Source organism: Delphinapterus leucas, chromosome 7, assembly GCF_059928025.1.
Source record: "Delphinapterus leucas isolate spDelLeu-1000000601 "Yukka" chromosome 7, BTC_Dleu_Yukka2, whole genome shotgun sequence".
Classification (NCBI taxonomy): Eukaryota; Metazoa; Chordata; class Mammalia; order Artiodactyla; family Monodontidae; genus Delphinapterus; species Delphinapterus leucas.
Window position 1 is genome coordinate 16,316,731 of NC_143135.1, and position 22,748 is coordinate 16,339,478.

Genomic DNA, 22,748 nt, shown 5'->3' on the forward strand with positions numbered 1-22,748 from the left:
ATTATAAGTAAAACAACCTATTTTGATGTGTTATATTAAAATCTATGCTTTTTATTTTTTTTGCATACAGAAAAAAAATAGAGATGAAATCAACCTAGTGCTAAAATGTAAACTCTTAAAATTTATGTTAGTAAAAAACAGTGCTCAGTTTAAAATTATATCTGGAAAAACATTTTGACTGAAAATTCTCTTTCTAACTAAAAAAGAGATCTTATTTTTAAATTAAGGAATGAATTTATGAATAGTACAAGAAAGTGGGACTCCTCCCCCAAATAAGCATATTAATGAATATCACACATCTCTCTGTGGAAATTATATGTCCTTTGCGCCACATGAAAAATTAACATTTTGTAATCATAAATAAAATATCTTCTTACATATTTGAGCTTCGGTTAAATGATGATCTTTACTGGGATAAATTATCTTTAGTGTTATACAAATAAAAGAAACAAAATTTCATGTTAAAAATCTCAGAGTAGCTGAGAGGTAGCTCACTGAGAAGCAAGATTTTCAATCATAAGATTTAAAAAATTGTACAGTTTATTTTTAAAGGTTTCCCTTCTTTTAAAAAACATTTTCCTTTCTCTCAGAATTCTAAAACATGATTTTTTAAAAAAAATTCAAAAGCTAATAGCTAATCCTCAAAAAAGTAATAAGCTTGTATTTGTATTTTTAAAGTATCATTTGTTTGTTATTTGAAGAGATAGCAACTGTTTTCATGACTGCTTCATATTGAAATGTAAATATTTCTTATTTAAAACTACCTGAAACAGGTTTTTTTTCTGGACAAACTTCCTGAAAGGTAAGTTTGAGGGGGAAATAGCTATGAACTGGAGGATTTTATAAGCCTGCAACTATATGAAAATACTAGTGTTACAGCCTAAAATATTTTAATTTTAATTCTTTAAGATTTTAATGAGCAAATTTTAATTCTGGAAGCTATTGATAAAATTTTTTCTTCTTTAAAAAACTGTATTATAAATGACTGCTTCGGTGCTCCATTACCTACATATATTTTAAAATTAAAAAAGAAAGGCATAAGGAAATTCACTAAGGAGGAAACTATTTTCCTCTTTTATTTAAATATTATTTCATTAAATGTGATGTTGAGGTTCAGAGGTGGTAGAAGTCTAAAGGATAAAATTTGGAGAGCTATATCTAATTCACCCTTCTTTTTCCAAATCAATTTATAGGCTGCCAATTTACTTACTGCCCCTAATCAGCTGAGAATTACAGAACTTCTCAGACAATTTCATTTTGGTTCATAGAACCCCATCTCTGGCAAGTGGGTTTTCTGCTCTTTTTCTTGTCTCTAACCCAGTATTCTTGCCACAAATTCAAAGGGTAAAAGAGACCCCTCAATTAAAAAAAAAAATCACTCCAACTTGAAATAAATAGTGAAACTATTTCTTTAGTTGATTTTTTTTTTCTACTAACTTAAGATCTGGGCTTTAAAGAGAGGTCAGCCCTAAGGATCATGACTTTTTACAGGGTCAAACTAAGTAATTTGCCTGTGGAGATAAAGGGTCAATGTGGTATAAATCATTGCAGTTTGAATGACAGCTCTCCTTAGAGGCTATCACTATTTGTTCAGCTCCAGACCAGTTCCCAGCCCAATTCGCTCCTGGAAAATCTCAGTATGATCCCAACACTCCTTGACTTTAGACTCCTCTCCCACCTTGTGACTCCTAGTGACATTACTTGCTTCCTTATTCCTATTTCAACTCTTCCAACCAGTCCAGGACTCTATCTAGACCCTGGGTCTGCAGGGACCTGTCTTAACACTAACAGTTCATGTTGGCAAGTACATACTACATGCCTGAAGTACCAGATTGTGTGTTTACTGACATCTCATTTCATCTTCCCAACAACCTTATGAAATAAGTACTTGAATATTCCCATTTTACAGATGAAAAAACTGACTCAGAGAGATAACTTGCTCAAGGGTATGCAGCTGAAAAGAGCAGAACCAACAAGTTAACCTAGATCTCAATGGCCTCAAAGCCCATGGTTCTGGACCATGAGGTTGTACTGCTTCCTCAAATTATGCTGCTTTTATCCGCCCCTTAAAAGGCTGCAGAGTACAAATAGAACTACCATATGACCCAGCAATCCCACTACTGGGCATATACCCTGAGAAAACCATAATTCAAAAAGAGTCATGTACCAAAATGTTCATTGCAGCTCTATTTACAATAGCCCGGAGATGGAAACAACCTAAGTGCCCATCATCAGATGAATGGATAAAGAAGATGTGGCACATATATACAATGGAATATTACTCAGCCATAAAAAGAAACGAAATTGAGCAATTTGTAATGAGGTGGATAGACCTAGAGTCTGTCATTCAGAGTGAAGTAAGTCAGAAAGAGAAAGACAAATACCGTATGCTAACACATATATATGGAATTTAAGAAAAAAACATGTCATGAAGAACCTAGGGGTAAGACAGGAATAAAGACACAGACCTACTGGAGAATGGACTTGAGGATATGGGGAGGGGGAAGGGTGAAATGTGATAAAGCGAGAGAGAGGCATGGACATATATATACTAACAAACGTAAGGTAGATAGCTAGTGGGAAGCAGCCTCATAGCACAGGGATATCAGCTCGGTGCTTTGTGACCATCTGGAGGGGTGGGATAGGGAGGGTGGGAGGGAGGGAGACGCAAGAGGGAAGAGATATGGGAACATATGTATATGTATAACTGATTCACTTTGTTATAAAGCAGAAACTAACACACCATTGTAAAGCAATTATACCCCAATAAAGATGTTAAAAAATAAAAAAAATTTTTTAAAAAAAGGCTGCAGAGAAGAGACGGCAAGTACTGCTATGTAGATTGCATTTGACATGTCCCTGAGCTTTTTAGTATAATTTTTTAAAAAGAGAAGAAAAGTCATTGAGTAGAGTTGATCAGTAGGCTCTGGGGAAAACGCAGAAAATGCCTTCTCTGTGGAGCCTGTTTCTAAGAAGTTTAAATAAAATACATAAAAAGTAAACAAAAACAAAAACATCTTTTGGAATGGTCTCAGATGTACTCTGCAGGTCTAGGGGGTAGCCCTGGCCCTTTTATTCTAGTGTTACCCAGAAAATGTAGCGACCTCATCAGAGTCTTCCTATAATCACCCTGCAGTTTTCAGCCAAGACTTAAATGAAATGCCTGCTAGGACAAGTGAAGCGAATCAAAGGGAAGAGAGCAAAGGGTTTTTTTTGTGGGGTGGGGGGCGGTAAGAGAAGACAGAAGGATTTATAAGACAGTGAAAAGTGAAGCTGGTGGAAGGAAAAAATGAAGACAATATATGTGCAAAAAGAAAAGAGGAAACATCTTTGATAACAGCAAATAGTGTTATCTATTCTTGCCCTTTTATTGTTCCTTTACTCTTTCCTTGGTGGGAATCACCTAAACTGAAAATTTAGGACTGGATATAAGCTGAAAGTAAAAGGTGAGTGGTAAGTATTCTAGGTGAATCATTTTTTCTCCCTGATCAAAAAGTTAAAAAAAAAGAAAAAGGGAATGATTTGCAAAAACAATTGTGATTAAATTCAATAGATTTTAAAAAGAACTTGAAAGCAAGGAATTAAAGGGGAATGAAACTACAGAGAGATAATCTTTGTGTAGGGATGCATCAAGTAGAGAAAAAGATTTTCCTATCAGCCCTTCTGATTTGCTCCCAGCTGGATAATCCTGGGCACTGGCAGGCTATGGAGCAAATGGACAGATGCTTTCAGAAAAGATTATCTTTTATCTGTTGCTCAGGGAATAGCTCTGGTCCTATGACTGTTGATTCCATGATCTAAGCCTTATATGCCATTGCTATATGTGTCAGGCAAGAAAAAAAAAAACCATAATAATAACAATAACTAACATTTATTGAGCACTGAGTAGGTATGAAGCTCTTTACATGCATAATCTTATTTAATCCTCACCAGAACCTTATGGTTGTTATTGTTATTCCCATTTTGCAGATAAGGAAATTGAGAAAATGAAAATTACTGGTTTGCATTTAGATGGATCTTTCTATCCTTTAGCCTCAGAAGCAGCAATCTGTTGCTTTCTTGCTTAAGTAGAAATTCACACACTTCACAGGCTCCTCCCACAATCTATTACAAAGTCTTTACAAATTCAGATCCTAATCCAGACCTTCCACTTCAAAGGTCATCTCCCAGTGCCTTCCATAGCTGTTCACCCTGGGAGTGCTGAGTAAGAGCATCTAGCTGTCCCTGAAAGTAAAGTTTGCCTCAGTACCTAATCAGCACTAAAGTCCATAACAACACCCTTTACCCTAAATGAAAACGGTCAGATCTTCCTCATTGCAAGGACGAATTTTGAGGGAACTAAGGGCAGGGGAGAAAGAGAGTTTGGAAGACTCGAAACGAGGGCAAAACCTTTGCACACTGACCTCTCCATGTCCACTTTGAGTCTTAAAGACTTCCAATTTCTCCTTTACTGAAGACCTCAGCATAACTGCCTGCCATAAAGCCCTTGGCTATGCTACATAGAAGCAATCGGCCAACCCAACGGGGCCGGTCTACCAACCTAATAATCCAACAAATGGACAGTTCCTTTCCTTCTCAAGGAATCCCTGTCCTGTGTAGTTCTGATTTTCCTTGGTGGTCAAAAGCACCAGAGAAAATCCATCTTTGCTATGAGCCCTGATGTTGGGACGTTACACTGCCTAGCTCCAACACCAACCTCTGTTCCCTCCACCAAATCACCAGACTTTGCCAAGAACATTTAGCCTATAAGATGGATTGTCACTTCAAAATTCTGCAGGACCGGGCTAGGTTCGGTCATTAAAACTTCTCATCTGCTTCTGTCCCTCAGCTCCATGCCTGCTTTGCCTTTCAGTTATAGATTTTCTGTTCAGCCTTTTGCAGTGTTAACTAAATTCCAAATATTTGCTCTACAAAAAAGGGGGACCAAAAATCACGATTAAAAATACAACAGGGCTTCCCTGTTGGCACAGTGGTTGCGAGTCCGCCTGCCGATGCAGGGGACACAGGTTCGTGCCCCGGTCCGGGAAGATCCCACATGCCGCGGGGTGGCTGGGCCCGTGAGCCGTGGCTGCTGAGCCTGTGCGTCCGGAGCCTGTGCTCCGCAACGGCAGAGGCCACAACAGTGAGAGGCCCGCGTATCACAAAAAAAATAAAATAAAATAAAATAAAAATACAACAGAGTGGGCTTCCCTGGTGGCGCAGTGGTGGGGAGTCTGCCTGCCGACGCAGGGGACACGGGTTTGAGCCCTGGTCTGGGAGGATCCCACATGCCGCGGAGCGGCAGGGCCCGTGAGCCACAACTACTGAGCCTGTGCGTCTGGAGCCTGTGCTCCGCAGCAAGAGAGGCCTCGACAGTGAGAGGCCCGCGCACCGCGATGAAGAGTGGCCCCTGCTCGCCGCAAGTAGAGAAAGCCCTCGCACAGAAACGAAGACCCAACACAGCCAAAAATAAATAAATTAATTTATTTATTAAAAAAAGAAAAACAGAGTGCTGCTAGGGGAAAAAAGGACAGCTACAAATCAAGATTTGATGATGCAGCCTAAGCTGCAAACCTTAATATTGTAAAATATAGGACTTAGAGACTAACTAGATGAAAAATGTTTAATTGGGGGCCCATGGAGCCTAGGGAGGTCATGAGCTCCTTGAAACTATATGTAAAATATCTGTGTTTTTCTTTTTTCTCTTTCCTTTTCTTGTTATGTTTTGTTATGTTTTCTGGGAAGTAGGTCCATAACTTCATTAGGTTATCAAAGGGAGAATAATTTATTTACATCTCTGATGCCTAGAGTAAGGCCTGATACATAGTAAGGACTCAATAAACATTCAACATTTGTTGAATAAATGAATGAACAAAAGGGGTCTGAGCTCTAAAGCACCTAATTTTATAGATGGAGAAGAGAAGCCTAGGAAGAATATAGCTGCTTTTTCAGGGTCATGAACCTAAGTAGTCAGGACCAGATAGAACTAGCTCTTTTAGCACTTTTTACCATTTGTCAATCCCCTTGTTTTGCTTTTTAACCTAATTGTATCTTTCATTCCATTTTTCTTCCTCCCAATCTGTTTCTTTCTAAGCTGAGAAATGGATCCTATTTCCTAGTTAGAAGTTGCCAGTAAGTGCACATCTGGAAAGAGAAGTGGGGGAGCAAACAGCAGAGAGAGTCTATGAAAAATGCCCTCAGAATAATTAATTGGTGGTAGCACACCCAGCATGGCTACTATTCCTATGTGTTGAAGACATGATTAATAATGGCATCAAAATGGCTGTCATTGATGGAAATATGTAAAGCTGAAATAGTGGAGTTAGATCTAGGGGTGGGCAGTAAATCTTCAGCTTAAAACTGACCAGGCCAAGCCACTGTCCTAAGAGCAGATGACTTGCAGCATTCTAAAAGATATCTGAGAGACAAGGATCAAGTGAATCCCTGCTTGGTTTGAAAGCTCATTTTGCGGACCTTCCTCGCTTATAGAGTAATTAGGAGACCCTGGGAGAATTCCACTGGGCCTTACTACCCTCCTAACAGCTCACAGTCAAGCCCAGTAGGCAAGACAGATGAAACTCAAACTGCCACCCCTAGGAAAGAAATAAGGGAGAGAGGCTTAGGCCTCATGGAACTGCTTCACGCTAGGAGAGAGCGTGGAAGAGACCAGTACTCAGATCCTGTGACACAGCAAATTTCTTGTGCTGGTGACTTGCTAAGCAGATCGAGGCCAACATGGAGGCACTGAGGTCTAGAACATGTCACAGGTGAGAGAGGCAAGCCATGCCTAACCTAGTGATGCCCCCAGAATGCTAACTGCTAGCAGAAGAAACTTTAGGTAAACTCTTCTTTGAACGCTGGCCTCCTAAATGCAAGTCATTTTGGAAGGGAATCTGTTACAATTTGTGTTTATGGATTATCGGTATTATTTGGTAGTGCTAAGAATTATTTAGCAAAAAAGGAAGAACCGAGAGTAGACAATAAACAACCTGTGTTAGAGCCCCAGCTGTGTGACCTTGGTAAAATCACTTAACCTCTCTGAACCTCTGTTTCTTGATTTATAAAATAAAGGTATTGGTCTGTATAGCTATAGTTCTTTCCAGCTTTTGCATGCTACACATTATATCTAAGTTTGAGGTTTAACTCATCGATAGATTTTTCAAATGTGATTAGAAAAGGTTACCTTTCAGGCAAGAAAATCCCACCCCCCGCATATTATTTTCTTAGATTTCTCTATAAGACAATTGAAATATCAATTAAAGGGGGAGATGTTAACCTCTTGGAATGAACAACAGCCCTATTGCTCTAAGACAGATGCTGCAAACTTCAGGTCCTTATATTCGAAAGGGGAATTTAAAAGAAGTTGGGTTCAGCTAATGATTTGAAGACCTCACCCTCACTTTAAATTGTGGGATTACGGGGGATTCCAGTCAATTAACTTATTATTAAATTCCATTCTCAAAATGTAAACATTTCACAAAATCTATGTAGCAGTCATTTAATTAATACAGTTAATAGATCTGTTGTACAATGATCTGAAGGTCTTCCATGGAATGTGCTTCTGTTCTACCATGAGCCTCAAGTTTCCATCTAAGATTTCTGGCAGCTTCCTGCATTTTGCTCACATAACAACCAAGGATAAGTCAGGTAGCTCGCTTTCTCCCTACTTCACAAATCTAACAGTCCTGGGGTTTCAAAATTCTCTGTCTAGCTTTGAACTGAATTCCCCAATAAGAATCACAGTATGACTCTCAAGCTCAGAAACGAATCTAAACAAAAACTCTGGAGCAAAGGAGTTTGCTGGTTAATAGGAAAAGTAGATGTACTTAGCGTTTAATGCCTTACCCCTCAAAAAAAAAAATCAGTAACCTAAAACTCTTCCTGTCTTTCGTATGATGAACCCCAGTTAAGGAGACATAATTCAACGTTTTGGCTTCCTCAGAGAAACCAAGCTCAGCAGCAAATGACCCTTCAACTCGACACCTCTCCCGGGCCCCTGAGAGGCCTGACATAGCCCAGGTCGTGGAGGCAGAGAGGCAACTGTGGGCCCCACTGAGGAGGCCTGCACCCCTCAGTACCAGGGGCTTGGGAGCTTCCAAACAGCCAGGCTCAAGTCCTGCTAGGGGATAAGACAGGAAAGAGGCCTGCCTCATGGTGTACTGTATCCCTCCTTATCACCTGTATGATGGATGTTTGTCTTTGCCAAAAGCTAAGCCATCGAGGACCACCCCCAAGCACTGGATCTCTGGCTTCCCTGTGTCTCATCGCCAAGTGGGGAGTGTACACGCACTGCCCAGGCCAAGGGGCCATGGACCAAGGTATCTTTGCACTCACCTGGGACTCCAGAGATCATCTGTCCAGACTCTTCAGCTCCTGTGGCCTCTGAGACCCCTTCCTTCAGTGGCCACCCCTCATGCAGACCTCCGGGTGTCAAGACAGGTTTGACCACCTGAAAGGGCCAAAGATGGGCAAAGTTACTTTGCTGGCTCTGAAGGAGAATGGGAGAGTTTGGGGGCTGGGACATTTTGCAGGAAATCACAGAGTAGGGAGGCTACAGGGAAGGGAAAGGGCAGAGGGGTGCACTGGGCCAAGAGCTACAAGGCAGGGGAGCCGAAGCAAGAGGAGAGCTTTTCAGAGATGCCTGCACAGCCCCCCAGTTCGAGAATTCCTGAGACAGAGAAGAGGGTCCTGGTCTGAGATTGCAGCAAGTGTGCCCAGTACCTTTGACTCAATTCCTTCCTTTGCCTCCAGCCTAAGGTAGCTAAGGCAGGGATTCAAAGCAACCAAAGGTCTTGGAAAGAGGCTAGAAGGGGCGAAAGAGCCAGACAAGAGAAGGAAACCTGGCTCTAGCCACAGGTAGAGGAGAGGTAGAGGGGAAGCAGCGCAGGCGCAGAGCAGCCAAAAGCGAGCCTGAGGGTGAGAGCATGCAGAACCCCCCACCCAGACCCAGCCACTAGGGGGCAGGTGGTAGGGAGGGGGCTCTGTGTGCCTTCACCCCTTCCTCAGCTCTAGAGACCACCCCTGGTCTTGATTTTCTAACACAGTCAAAAGCTAAGTTAGTTGATGGGCTCAAGGGACCAAGTATCCCCAGTGACTCGGTGGACACTTCCCACTCCCCACGGAGAAGCACACTGGGGTAAGGAAGGGTCTCGAGCTGCTACCTCCCTCCCTAATTTAGGGGCTCTAGTGTTTGCATCAGACGCAAGTGCCTGGAAGTTTCCATCAGGCCCCTGGCTTGCTGAGTGATGTGGCATTTTTCAAAAGGTGTGTGCGTTAGCAGTTTGAGGGTTCAAAGAAACTCCCCCCCCACTTTGCCCTCCTTCCTCAGCAAAGGGAAAGTGGGGAGAAAGGGGGAGACCAACTCCCACTGGCCTCAGGCTGACGCAACTGCCCTGAGGGAAGGAAAGATGCACGAAAAGCCACCAATTTTCACTGATGGTGAAGGAAAAGGGGAGGGGGGCTTTCCTCTGATCCCACCCGGAATGAGACACCACTCTGAGCAAGCCCCCCGGCCAGGATCAGAAGTGAGCGCCCCCTGCCCCGGCGTGCGGTCGCCCCAGCAGCTGTGCTGCAGCAGCAGTAGCTTCAAAGCAGCAACAGTTGTCTGGCTGAGGCGAGGCGAGGCGAGGCGAGGCGAGGCGAGGCGAGGACTCGCTCGGGCGCGCACGACGCCGGCTTCGGCCGGGTACTCCTGGGCTCTGGAGCCCCAGCCCCACACCTAACCTCGTGGGAGGAGTGAGGGGACCAGGGGCGCAGTAACCTCGAGCCGCCTGCACTCAGGATGCTCAACCATTTCGTGCAAGTTCACTTCGCTTAGGTCACCTCTCTCCAAAATCTGGTGGAGGTTCCGGCTTTTGGAGAGAGGAGGGCTCTCTGGCCGGGGAGAGAAGGGGGATGTAAGAAGCAAAAAACAAAAGAGGAGCTGAAGGGACACGGGGTGAAGCTATTTTTAATCTAGCCTGGCTCTTAACGCCTCTCCCTCCGCGAAGCTATCGCTCCACAGACGGCCCCAGGTGAGAGGCAGGGAGGAAACCCCCCCAGAGCTTTTGCTTTGGTTCCATCTCCTTTGCAGATCTTAGGGACCCTTTTACTCTTTCAGAAAATGCAACTGGGGAGGGAAAATCTCCTTTATCTGGGGAGAGGGTCTCTGATTTATCCCTGGAGCTTGGAGTCCTCGCCTTCGGAGCCTTCTCGCAGGCTGAACTAGAAAAGATTGACTCGGTCCAGCACTCTCGGACTTCGGAGCCCTTTTCCTTATTCGGGAGAAGGTAGAATCTGGGTGCTCAGCTAACGGAGAGGGGAACGAGGGCGGGCACTTAGTTTGCTGGAAGAACGGTGGTTGGGGTGCGGGGGGAATTCAGGCCCTCCCCGAAAATGCGAAGCTTCGCAGCCCTCGGGTCTTGGACTCTCATATCCCTAGACTCATCCTCTATCCGTGTCCATCCCTGTGGGCGCCCGTGTGTTTGTGTGTCCTTCTGGTCCAGCCCCTAAGGGCGTCTAGCAGTGTTTCTAGCTGACGAAGGGCACGGGGGCACAGAGCATGGTGAAGGCCTGATTTGTGCCACTTGTAACAGAAGTGGTCACGACTGCAAAGAGTGGAAGGGGAGGAGAGGAGCGGGACCCACAGACGATCCCCAATCCTGCAGCTCTGCTTCCCTCCCCAGGACGGGGCACCTAGAGAGGCCAGGACTGGGCTGCTGCAGCTACTGCTAGGCTTCTGAGTCGGGTGCAACCACACCTCTCAAAACCTCCTTCTCTGCGAGGGTTTCCCCAGTTTTCACCTGTTTTACCCCCTACTGCGCTACTTAGTTTTGAAAAAGGCGAGATGGGGGTACCCGAGGCTGCAAAACGCCTCAGATTGGGTTGGAAGCAGGTGTGGGGGAAGAAGGGACTCCGGGGAGCGGGCGGTGCCTGCGTGTTTTCCCTCTTTTTCGGAGCTGCCCAGTTCACCGCGGCTCGCCTCACCTCCCCGTTCCCCACTAGGACAGGGGATACTGAGGGCTCTCCGCCCCTCTCTCAAGGGCTTCCCCACCCCTATATTGCAGAGTTGGATCGTTAGGGTCAAAAAATGACCAGAAAATGTCCTCAACTGATTCATATTCCAGGTGCCGACTTGGCCCTAAGACCAGATCCTTTTTTTGCAGTGGGTGAATGGGGTTATTCGGGGTGTGGGCGGCCTTTGGGGGGAAGACACAACTTGTGTAAACTTTTATTGTATTTTAGCTCCTTCCGACTTCTCCGAAAATACACGCACACCGCCTGCTCCGATTCCCCCTGTGATACAAAGTCGACTAAAAAGTTGGGGGTAGGGGACCTTCGCGGAGGACAGGCGGGCGACCAAAGCCTCAGGGAGCGCGGGAAGGACGGGAGGGAAAGGATTGATTCTTCCGTGGAAAACGGGGAGAGGGCTGGGAAAGGCTCGGACCGAGCCGCTTCGGGAAGGTGCGGACTTCGGCGATCGCTGGTGGCTGCAGTCTTCTCGTCGAAGTGCGCCCTCCGCGAATGCTTTTTGGGGTAAGGGCTTCCGGCTATTGAGTTATGTACAGCAAGCCCAGACCGCAAAAAGATTCGCGAAGGGCAGAGTCTGCTGGCTTCTTCAGTCCGCCGCCGCCGCCTTCAGCCCAGGATGTCTCCGAACCCCGGAGCCGAGCAGGCTGGGTCTCCCCAGCGCGCTCCAACGCGGCTCAGCCTTCCACCCCGAGCGCCGCCCGCCCCGCTCTCGCCCCTCCCGGAGCCCCCCGACCATCCCTCCATTTCTCCACACCGTCCGCGATCCCCCAACGCAGTCCGCACAGCCTCGAGCTAGGTGTGTGGAAAGCGAGAGGAGGAGCGCGGAGGGGGACCAGGGATCCCGGCGCCCAGCCTCCACCCCTCTCCCGTACCCCAGCACCCCGAGCCTCCCCGCCTATCTGTCCTATCACACTCTTTCCCCTATCAGGGTTCCGCCAGCCCCGGCTGCAAGGTCGCGGATCTCTGAACAGGTACAGTTCGGATTCTCCCTGAACCCCCTCTTGTCCCTCCTAGTCCCCCAACAGAGGTTCCAGCCGTGACTACAGGCGCTGCGTAAAGAGAAAAACTCCCCCAGAGCACTAAATAAATACAGACGAGGCCGCCAGCTCATTGGTGCGGACTAAAATCGTCACCCACCAATCAGGAGAGAGCTCACATTTCCTTTTTTTTTTTTTTTTTTCCCCAGAAAGGGGAGGGAGGAAAAAAATATTTCCATTTCTAATTATTTAACAAAACCCAGACTGGAACACGTTAAAATATTGTTGTTGCAAAAAATCCGGCCAAGCCCCCTGCCCCCATTCCAGCCCAGGTGAGGGGGAGGGCGTGAGATATTGGGCAAGGGGGGGGTGGTTCAAGAGAGCGACCTCTCCCAACACGACCGAAGCCAGAACATTCAGACGTAAAATGACAGGCCAAGATGAACATAAAATATACCCAAACTGCACGCTAGCAGCCTATTTCTAGCAAAATGAGGATGTCTCAATCCCACCCCCAAAAGTTCTGAATGCTCAATAGGAACGGTGAAGCTCCTCCCCCCGTACCCTCCCCCAAACCCGCCTAGATGTTGTGTGTGGCCCACTTGCCCCGTGTGCCCTTTAATTGCTGCAGCCGCCCCCCCCACTCCCTACCCATTCTGCAGAATATTGAGGGGAAAAACAAGAGGCGAGCCCCTCACTGACCGCCGGCTCCCACAACGTCGGGAGATTCCAGCCTCTGCAGGAAGAAGCAGAGGGGAGGGGAAGGGAGACTAGGGTGGAAGGAGGAGGGAGATCTCTTTCCTATGTTATCCCTCCTTCCCTCTTCCCTCTCTCCCTTTAGGCCCCCTCCGCCATCCAATGTATCCAAACTTTGAGGGGTTGCCCTTCTTCCCAGTGCAGCGCCACCCTTCCCCTCTCCTGTCTTCCTCCCCTCACCCCTCCCCCCGCTCCATCGTCCGAGAAGGGTTTGAGCAAAGGAACGTTCGGACCACCTCCCTCCCCCACGGTAGCCCCCGGTGGGGAAAAATTCAGTCTAAGAAGGATGCTGCAAACATTGCAAGAACTTGGGCCGGGGGGGTGGGGGGTGGGGAAAGTTGCCATATTTGTTCTTTGCCACCCTGGAATCGACGTGCTGGCGGGCGCGGGCGCACACGCACACTCTTGTTCAGCTTGCCCAGAGAAAACATATCTAGACTGTCTCCAAGTCTCTGTCAGCCCATCCCCTCCGCGCACCCATCACCCTCCGGCAGCTCTATTACCCACCCACCCTCCCACGGCATCCCCTCAGCTCGGCTACCGACAGACGCACGCACACACCCTCCGAGCGTCGGCGCGTCCGCCGCGCCAGAGGGGGCTCCACAGTCCGCGACCGCCGCCGCTGCGGCGCGGGCCACTGGGGAAAAAAAGTTCTACTCAGCCGACCGTTGAGCCTACCGACCGCCGGCCGACCTGTGCACCAAGCCCCTTCTCCTTACCTGGGTCCCGAAGGCCCTGGAGCGCGCCGGTCCGGTCCACACTGCAGCCAGCTTGAAGGAGCCCTCTCCAACCGGCCCGCTCCCTCCCGCCCTTCCCCGCCCCCCACGGGTGTTGGCCCAGCGGCAAAGCAGGCTCTTCCAGGTAAGTATATAAGTTACTGTACTGTGTGGGAGGGTCACGATCTTGGTAATTGCGGCTTTCCGAGCTTAACCCCTGCGTTCCTGCCTTCCTCCAACTTGTTGAGGACTCGTCGGGTAGCGGGAGAGCGAGCGAGCGCGCCGGCCGGGAGGGGGCGGAGAGAGGTGCACCGGGCCGAGAAGGGAGGGCCAGACAGCTAGCGGCGGAGTTCAAAAGTCCCCCTGACCGCGGTTTTCATTGGATAGGTCTTTTCCCCCCACCTCCGTCCCCAGTGGCTTGCCCCCCCCCCGCCCCGCCGTCTCCCTTGTAGGGGACGTCTCCAGGCGAAGTCACGATTCCTTCTCAGTTCGGAATGAACTGTGACTAGAGCCATGACGCAGCCAGCGCGCATTACTCACTTTTTGCAGTCACGACTTGGGAATCCGTGCTGGTTCCAACCAAAATTACACCGCTACCATTGAATTATTTAATAGGATCCAGTTCGAGGGTAAACTTGTGCTTTGTGCCAAGCTATGAGGAGGGGGGACGGGGGGCAGTGAGGACAAGGGGCGTCCTCCCTTCCCCCTTAATGACCCTTGGACCCCCCTTCCCACCACTCCACGTGTTGCAAATGTGTTATTGCGCTGCCATCCCTCCAACACCCCGCCCCCCAGCTCTTGCCTTTGCAAATGTGGCAGAATTTGTAAACACAACCACGCAACTTGTGGGGCTGAGAGGGGCGAGGCTTGGGAAAGGGAATGAGTGGGTCCGGGTGAATGACGAGGAGACCGAGGGGTGGACCGAGAGGCTGCGAGCAGCTTTGGTTTGAGCTGAATTGTCAAGACAAAGTGTGGGTTGCAGTTACTTGTGTTATTCTCCGCAACATCAGTAACAGTCCTTGTTACTATTATGAGTTGACGAATACTCAGTCTCAGCCAGGGAATCTACCCAAAGAGGGACTGCTTCTGAAGTAAAAATAACTCAATCCCCACCTCGCACCTCAGGACTGCGCCTCGGGTGCCCTGAGTGCGGGGTCAGGTCACTAAAGCCATAGGCTGTTAGCGGACTAGGATGGGGCAGAAGGAGCAGAGAGTACTGGGCTCTCCTCTTTCGCTTGAAGGCTACCCCCCGCAGATACTCACCTCACCGTCCTTTTTTTTTTTTTTTAGTTACTATTACAGGTATATAGAAAATATCCCTGCATGTGCACAAGCTTACTGCAGCTCTACAAGACTGCCTCATTCCCCCCCCTCCGACTGTCTACAGCCCACACTTCTGGGCGAGTTTGAGGGTGCATTTTTATTATTTCTCCCCGAGGAGTTAATCAGCATGAATGTCTTTGTGTGCGCGCGTGATGTTCATCCCCCCTCTGGCCTCTGATAACCTTCCTCCCTCATCACCTGTCTGGCTACAGGTTTGGCCAAAGTATCGGGAGCTGACTGCAATGAGTCTCACTCTGGGTCAGCCCCATAACCCCAGGGAGTTGATGGGCTCTCCAATAACATTTGGGAACTTGGAGAAGAACCCCCCCTCCCCAGTTTCCTTTAGAGCCGGTTTTCAGAAACCCTTTGGCTTGTGGCTTTACGGCGCCGTGCGATGTTCCCAAGTCTGGATTTTCTGCGCATCGCACCAGCAACTCCTGTGTTTTGGCTTCTAATTCGTTCGTTCCACCAACTCATTTGGGGCTCCCATGACTAGGACGCGAAGGAGGGGGAATAGTAAGAAAAATGCCATAACGCACAGACACATCCTTACACACCTCCCGGGAACTGCAGAATGTGGGAACGTGGGGGCATGAAGTGGCAGCTACGAGGGTCCGAATAAAGCAACCTATAGCCTCTTATTTTGAAAGTAACCATCACTGGAGAGAAATCTTTCAAACCCACTGGCGGGAAGGTGCGGGCGCCTGGGAATGGAGACCCAGATAGTGCCTGGCCTCTGCGGAGAAAGCCGGTGAACCACCGGCTTGCGGTTTCTGGAGCGCTGGGCCTTGGCTCATCCTCGAATCTAACACTTTGCTCCCCCTCCTTTAAATTTTTTTTCCTTTCCTTCCCACTCACCCCTCCTTTTCCCCCAAAGCTCTCGCCGAAGTCACGACTATCCCCTTTGAACATCCTTAACCCTCTCCTCTCCGTATCCCTCTTCTGCATTCAGGGCGGGGCTGTCCGCAGCTGGCGCCAACCCCGCCCCCTGGCGCTCGGAGCTGAACTCGCCGAGGACCTAGGAATTTTTCAGCACCTGCCTTCCATGGACAGCTACCGCACCCTGGGCCAGCCGGGATCAGCCAGGGTCGCGGTCCTTGGGCTCCCGGACCGGAGCGAGCAGGGAAGTTTGTCAAAGGAATAGGGATTTTTCCTTCTCTTTATCTCCCAGCCCAATCCATGCAATTTTAATCTATATCGTATCGTCTCCATTAATCTCGCAGAGAGATGGCCCATTAAGTCGTATCTGGACACCCTTTAAGACAGAGAAAATGGGGAGGGGAGGGGGGCAGTCGAGAGAACCGGGCTCAACAGCGCCGACCCATAAAGAGAGAGAGAGTTGCAACTATTGATTCAGAGATTGGTCAGGGTGATTCCCGGCTCAGCAAGAATTTCCCCTTTCAGTTCCTTTTCATGCAGCCCCAAATTCATTATGCACAAACACAGCTATACCCCTCGCCCCCTACTCAGTCCCACCCTTCTCTTTAGAAAGGGGTGAAAGGCAGCCAAAAAAGAACCCCAGAGCATGCACAAAGTCAGCCTCAGCTAATACTCACAGTCTGCGGCATGCACATGACATAATATTACTTACCCAAACGGGAACTCCTTAAGAGAGAGAAAGAGAAACATAGGGGGAGGGAAGAGAAAGTGGAGAGAGAGAGGGAGACAGGAGAGAGGAGAGGAAAAATCCAACAATTAATTTCCAGACATAGTTGGGGGCGGGTGGGGGGGAATGCGGCGGTGTCCAGGTTTTCTTCCACCCGCGCTGGCTTTTTATCCCAGTGCAGCCCTCGGTCTATTTCTGGAACACGATCAAACACTGATGCTATTTTTAGCAAGTACTGAAAAAACCTCCACACACAAAGGCACTTCGCTGGAACGTTACGTCCAAAACATTAAATGTGCATTAAGCGCCCCCTCCCCTCCTCAGCACCCGCGTGCGTTACTGCAGGTGATGTTTTTCAAAGCAGAAAAATACTCAAATGTTGCTTATATCCTCCCTCCCTCCCATTAACTCCCATCTGCCTCTGCCTGTTGCAAGCTCCTCGCTGTCTCCCTGAGCAGAAGGCTTTGGAGTGGATGTATTCTTTTAGAGCTGCATGTCTCCATTGACCAGATTCCCTACATGCTGGGGAAAAGGGGGGGAGGTGCTTAGGCCCCTTCCCCAGAAGAGCGTCCCAAGAAAGCTCTAGGGTCTAACGCTGTCCACGCTGGAGATTCCCAAATGAGGAAAGAAAATAAAAATTCCTCCATACCCTTCCCACATTTCCCACCCATGCTTTGCAAAATCGCGCTGTGTTTGCAACACACCGCCTTTGGAAATGTATATTTTGAAGGCTGCGTGTGTGTGTGTGTGTGTGTGTGTGTGTGTATGTATGTATGTGTGTTGCGTTCTAGTAATTCACTACGAAGGGGTTGGAGAAAATAGACTTCATGAAGGCAGCGCGGAGCAGCCGCCTTGAGTCTCCTTTGCCAGTCTGCGTCAGTCATCAGCTACTGACGTCACGTGCAGATTCTCCTCTTTGGTGGGTCTGGTTCAGCCGAGAAGAGGCTTCTGCTCGGAGACAGCGCTTTGTGTTCGGCGCAGCCACTGAGCAAGCGAGGCGGGCGCCACCCGAGGCTTGGGCTGGGCAGCTGCAGAGGAGGCTGCAGCCTGGTGTGCGGGGCCCCGAGGGTTTGCCCAGCAGGACAGCCCCCTCCCCAAACGCCCGGCGCAAACTCGGCTCGGCACAGACGTGGAGTGAGCGTCCTTTCCCCGCCCTTTCGCAGCTGGCCGCTGTAGCGGAGACAGCTATGGCTATAACTCGGATTAATTCTGTGTTTGTCGGGCAGATAGCCCCGGCTCCTCGAGTGACGCAAGTAACAGATTCTAAGGCTCCCGCTCTCTCTCCTGCTCCCTTTTTCTCCCTCCCTCCTTCTTTTCCCTCTTCTGTTTCCTGCGCCCACGCATCCTGCTCGGTCGCCCACGGAATCAGACAGCTACAGCTTCCCAGAGAGCAACCATCCAAGTTACAGACAGACAGACTCCCAGAGCAGGAAAAAATAACCGTGCAATTAAACACACACATACACACAGCCTTTTGCAAATGGCCAGCAGCGTTTAGGGGCTCCCCTGTGTGGGGGAGGGGAAAGCTGATTCACAAATCCACCGGCCTCCAGTCAGTGCTCCAGGCAGGGCGGGGGGAGCGGAGAGCGGACGGAGAGACGACGGACAGGGAGGGCTTGCTGCTGCAGCTTTGCCCTCGCGCCACCACCCGGAAAGGAAACCCACCTCTATAAATGCCCAGATGGCAGGGTATTAGCGAATAAACAACTTTTGTTGAAAGGTAGAAGGAGAAAATTGAACAAAGACTGCAAAGGCTTAGTCTCTAGCGACATTATCAGGACTTTTTAAGACTAGGTGACGCTTTACCCTTTCTACCTCTCACAGACCAGGGGATCTGCTATTTTTCTTCTTAAAATAATGCCCCTGAAAAATGAGCTGAATGGATTAGTGCTATTTTTAAACCAGGTTGAAAGGAGCTTGTTTCATGAGAGTGACGAAGTGTGTGTGTGTGTGTGTGTGTGTGTGTCTGTCTGTCTCAGTGTGTGTTGTATCTGAATCTGAGATTTTCAGCAGAAGACATGCCACATCTCAGCATGACAGAGGGTTTATTGATTGGGGATGTGATGGAGGTGGGAAGAATTCTTGCAGATTGGAAGGTTTGAACAAAATCACATACACAGATCACCCTCCCCAAACATACACAGCATCCCAGATCCACCTCGCATAACTTCTGCCTCGAGAAGTGGGAAAACCGGAAAGCAGAGAGCTATTTACATGGTGCCCTCATGCCCGGTCCATCTCCTTTATCAACGTTGCCTGTCAATGATCTTCCTTATGCCAATAAACAATTTTCCAGAGGTTACCACTAGGATTTGGGGCACAAGGCCTGGGAGAGAGTGGTCATGGGGCTGACCTTTAATCAGTGTGATCTTAGAGATTTTGGTCTAAGCTTAAGCCCGTCCTGTATGCTCAACTCCTGTCTGTGACTTAAGCTTTGCCTACAAGAGGGAGACAGAGGACGGCTGGCTGCTCCGCACGGAGGACACCCTCTGGCAGCCCATCAGCAGCTGTTTATTTTTAGTTCCATGAATGCATGTATGTATGCACGTGAGAATGTCGCTGCAGTGGGGAGGTGGGCAGTCAGAAGAAACATCAATGAGACGGAGTCTGCCGGGGTTCTTGCACTGAACATGGCTTATCACATGGGATCATCAGATGTGGCCGGATGGACAGGAAAGCTTCCCCATCATGTGTTTCAGTGAAGTCTTGTTGGATGAATGAAAGTGTCAGGCCAAGTATGTTTTTAAAGGCACAGAGTAGGTATGTTTTTAGAGATATGAGCATAAACTCATGTGACCATACATTTTCTATGTAGACTACATAAACTATACAGAGAAGAGACACTTTAGCATTGTGTGACCTGCTTTCTGTTTCTATGCTTTGTATGGTGGTTGGGTGCTATGGTGTCTGATGTCGAGGCCAAGGTAGCCTCATTCAAGATCACTTTGGGGGCCCCTAACAGCTTTCGGCAAACCCTGTATGTAACCCTAACAAAAGAGGCAGAGTTGGAAATAGAAGAAATGTGCTCAGACCCTGCATCTCAAAACTTTTGAGAGCGGCAGCCAAAATTACACTAATCCAGCTTTGGCGACCTGCTGGACTCAACGTCTGTGCTCCTTCCCACGTGCCCCCAGAAGGGGACCCCCTCTTTCCTGTCCCTGTCTTGCTACTCTAATCAAGCTGACTGGTTACACTGGGGGCCAGGGGGTGCCTAGGAGGCTCAGCAGAAATATTTACCGAAAGTTAGTCCTCCAAGGAGAGCATCTGCAGTTTCCCTGCACATCAGTCAGGTCTTTTGGTACAGGCCTGGACTGGAGCTGGTGACCTTGGCTTTTCAAGCTGTCCCGCCAGCCTTTGCTAAGGGTTGTGGTGCCCAATTCCTGTCTGAGCAACCAAGCTAAGGACCCAGGGAATTAATAGACTGACATGGAACCTGTCCAAGATGCAAACCGCCTTCTGCACTGCCAACCCGTCCCTGGGCACCCCAAGCATGAGAAGGACTCATTTCCCCTAATGCTCTCCCAGAGGGCCTATGGGGTAGGCTGCTGTCAGAAAGCCCATGAAAAGAACTGAGTCTCCTCTCTTTCAGGGTCAGAGAAGGCAAGAAATGTCCCACCTGTGTCTCTTGTCTCCTCTCTGAGCACCAAGAAAAATGCCAGTAGGTAAAGTACTGGGTTTGCAAGAGGAAAAAAAAAAAAAAAAAAAAAATCCAGCTCTCAGAAAATCAACCAAGGGGAGACTATCAGGGAAGACGTCCAAGAAAGAGATTCCTCTTGGCCTAAAGATGTCTCCATCAGGGAACAGAACTATTTTGGCCTAAGTAAGGGACAGGGTAGGGGGAGAATAAACCAATAGTTTTTGAGCATCTATATGTGCCAGACACTATGCTGGATAGTTTTACATGAATGATCTTATACTTAAAGGGCAATTTTATGGCTATCGTTATAAGAATGTTACCTACCCCATTAGGTTGTTGAGCACATAAATCACTCCCAGAATATTAGTTGTTGTTTTTTTTTTTTCCATTTTAAAGCTAAGGAAACGGAAAGCAGACGATTTAAGCGACTTGTGCAAAAGTCTTAGAGCTTGAAGTTGTAGAATTAGGGATCTCTCTGATCGTATTCATATTTGTGTGGCTCCCATACTCATGCTCACGTCACTCTATCATGTGGCTTCTATTCCAATATCTGGTCTTTTATGTACCAGTTCTAGGCTCCATCATTAGGAATTAGAGATGCCTAGGACTTTCTCAGCAGTGACCTAAATAATGAAATTGATTTATTCCTCCAATATGACACCCCCTCCCACCCTGGCGAGGCTCTCTGCCTATGAAAAGAGACTCCCCACTCTCTACCAACAAAAGCCCCAGCCCGTTCAGCCTCACCAAAACTCAGGGGATTTGTCTGAAGCCAGCCAGTGTGAAGTAGAGATGCAATGAACCTCCTGTCCATCCAGGCCGCTACACCCAACCATGTTTCCCCCCTCCACTGAGGAAGCCCCATGGGTGGTACCAGGAAGGAGTTAGGAACTCCCCGGACCAGTCTCCCAAGAAAGCTGTTTGAAGGTGAGAACAGCAGTAAATCTGCATTTGGATTGGCTAGTCATCCGGGTCCTCCTTCACACCTTTAGAAACTGGCATCCCTGATCATTTTCCTGATTCTGAAAACCTTAGAGGCCAAGCCATCAGCACGGTGGGGGAGATAAGCCACAGCATGCATAATACAAGCTATTCCACCATCCCCTTCCTCTGTTAAGTACACGTTTCATCACTTACCCTGATCAAGAGGTACATTTGGTCTTGGAAAACACTTCTTACAAGCCAGCACATTGGGAGGTTTGAGGGTGATATTTTTAAGGATCACTTGCATGCTGAAAGAAAGTGACTAGAATTCCAGCCGCTCCCTTTCCTTTTGTTGCCATCAGCACTCAAAAGTCTCAACTCTCTATCTACCTGAAAGCCATGGCAGTGTTAAATATCAGAACAGTTAAGACAGTATCTGCTCTTTGCTCTTTCAAATGCCCTCCTCCCCACCCTACGCCACTCTAACTGCTTGGAGAACCAGATGATAGGTTTTCCCCTGTCTCACCGGATGAAAAGCACGTTTGGGAGGATGGGGACCTAGAGGGTCACCCAAGAGTATCTAGAGTGGGTTACATGGTGAGGATCCAAGCAAAGACAAGGAAACCAGAGCAAGCACATGATAGGGGGCTGAGGCTGAAGCAGTTGGGTGGGGTGGGGCTCGGGATACCGGAGTGCTTTAGTTTAGCAGAGGCTAAATAGAAAAGGATCAGAGCTTTGGATCACAGGGAGAAAAGAATCATGTGAGGGGTGCTTCAAGATAGCTGCGTGAGTCTGGCTTTAATCTTGTGGTTGTTGGACCACCCACCTGAATTCAGTGGGCAGAGAGACCTCAATCACAGATTCATTTCGGGGGTGGGGGGTGTCTAGTGGATCTGAATTAGCTGAACTTTTTATCCTTTCACTATTAAAGCAGCCTTAAATTAGCTGCTGGTCTGCTAGACTTGGATCGCTATATCTGATAGTCCAACAGTAAAAAATGGGTATTGCATCTCTAATTCCTTGTCCAATAAATATAGGCAGTAGAACAGTGGAAGAATGGACTAACATGTCTGCTGATTGGCCAGTTTTTTTGTACTTATTGGCAAGGCTATGAGTTAAGTAATGAATTGAGTCTGAATCTTTTCATGAGAAGAGAGACCTTCAGCTCACATGTGAAAACCTGGCATCTTCCATTGGTTCTAGCTTACCCCTAAAAGTGGAAATAAAAGTAGGGAAGAGAAAATATACTTTCTAGGTATAGTGGGTTTTCCAAGAACCACGCTTTTTGAAGTGATTGTGAGAAAGGGAGCACTCTGACCTCAACAAATTCCGATTGGGTTAACCGTGCGGGTCTGTTTTGTTTTGTAGTCCAGATTAACATTGTGAGGCTGGACCAACGTCTGTGTCAGGGCTGGGATCCCCAAAGGGCATTCAGGTCAAAAGGAAGCAATAAATGACAAATCTTAACAAGCCTAACAGGGTAGATCTATTTCATGGGCACTGGGTTTCTGAGATCATTATCAATCATCCTAGACAGGGCTGGCAAATGTCACTTACCTCACCATACAGGAACCTGTGGCTCAGAACCCATGAAGAAAAGCCTTGGATCTCAAATGAAAATGTCTAGAGTGAAGCCATAGCAATGTGGTAGGATGAAATGCAAATTTAACTGGAGAAAAAAAAATCTAGATGATTCCATCCTGTATTCGGGGGGCAATCCAATTCTGAGGGTCTCTTTCTCTCCTCCTTACCCCGCATATTCTCAATCAGTCCTAAGTAAGCTCTTTCACTATATATGACTAGGATTAAGGGATTTCTGG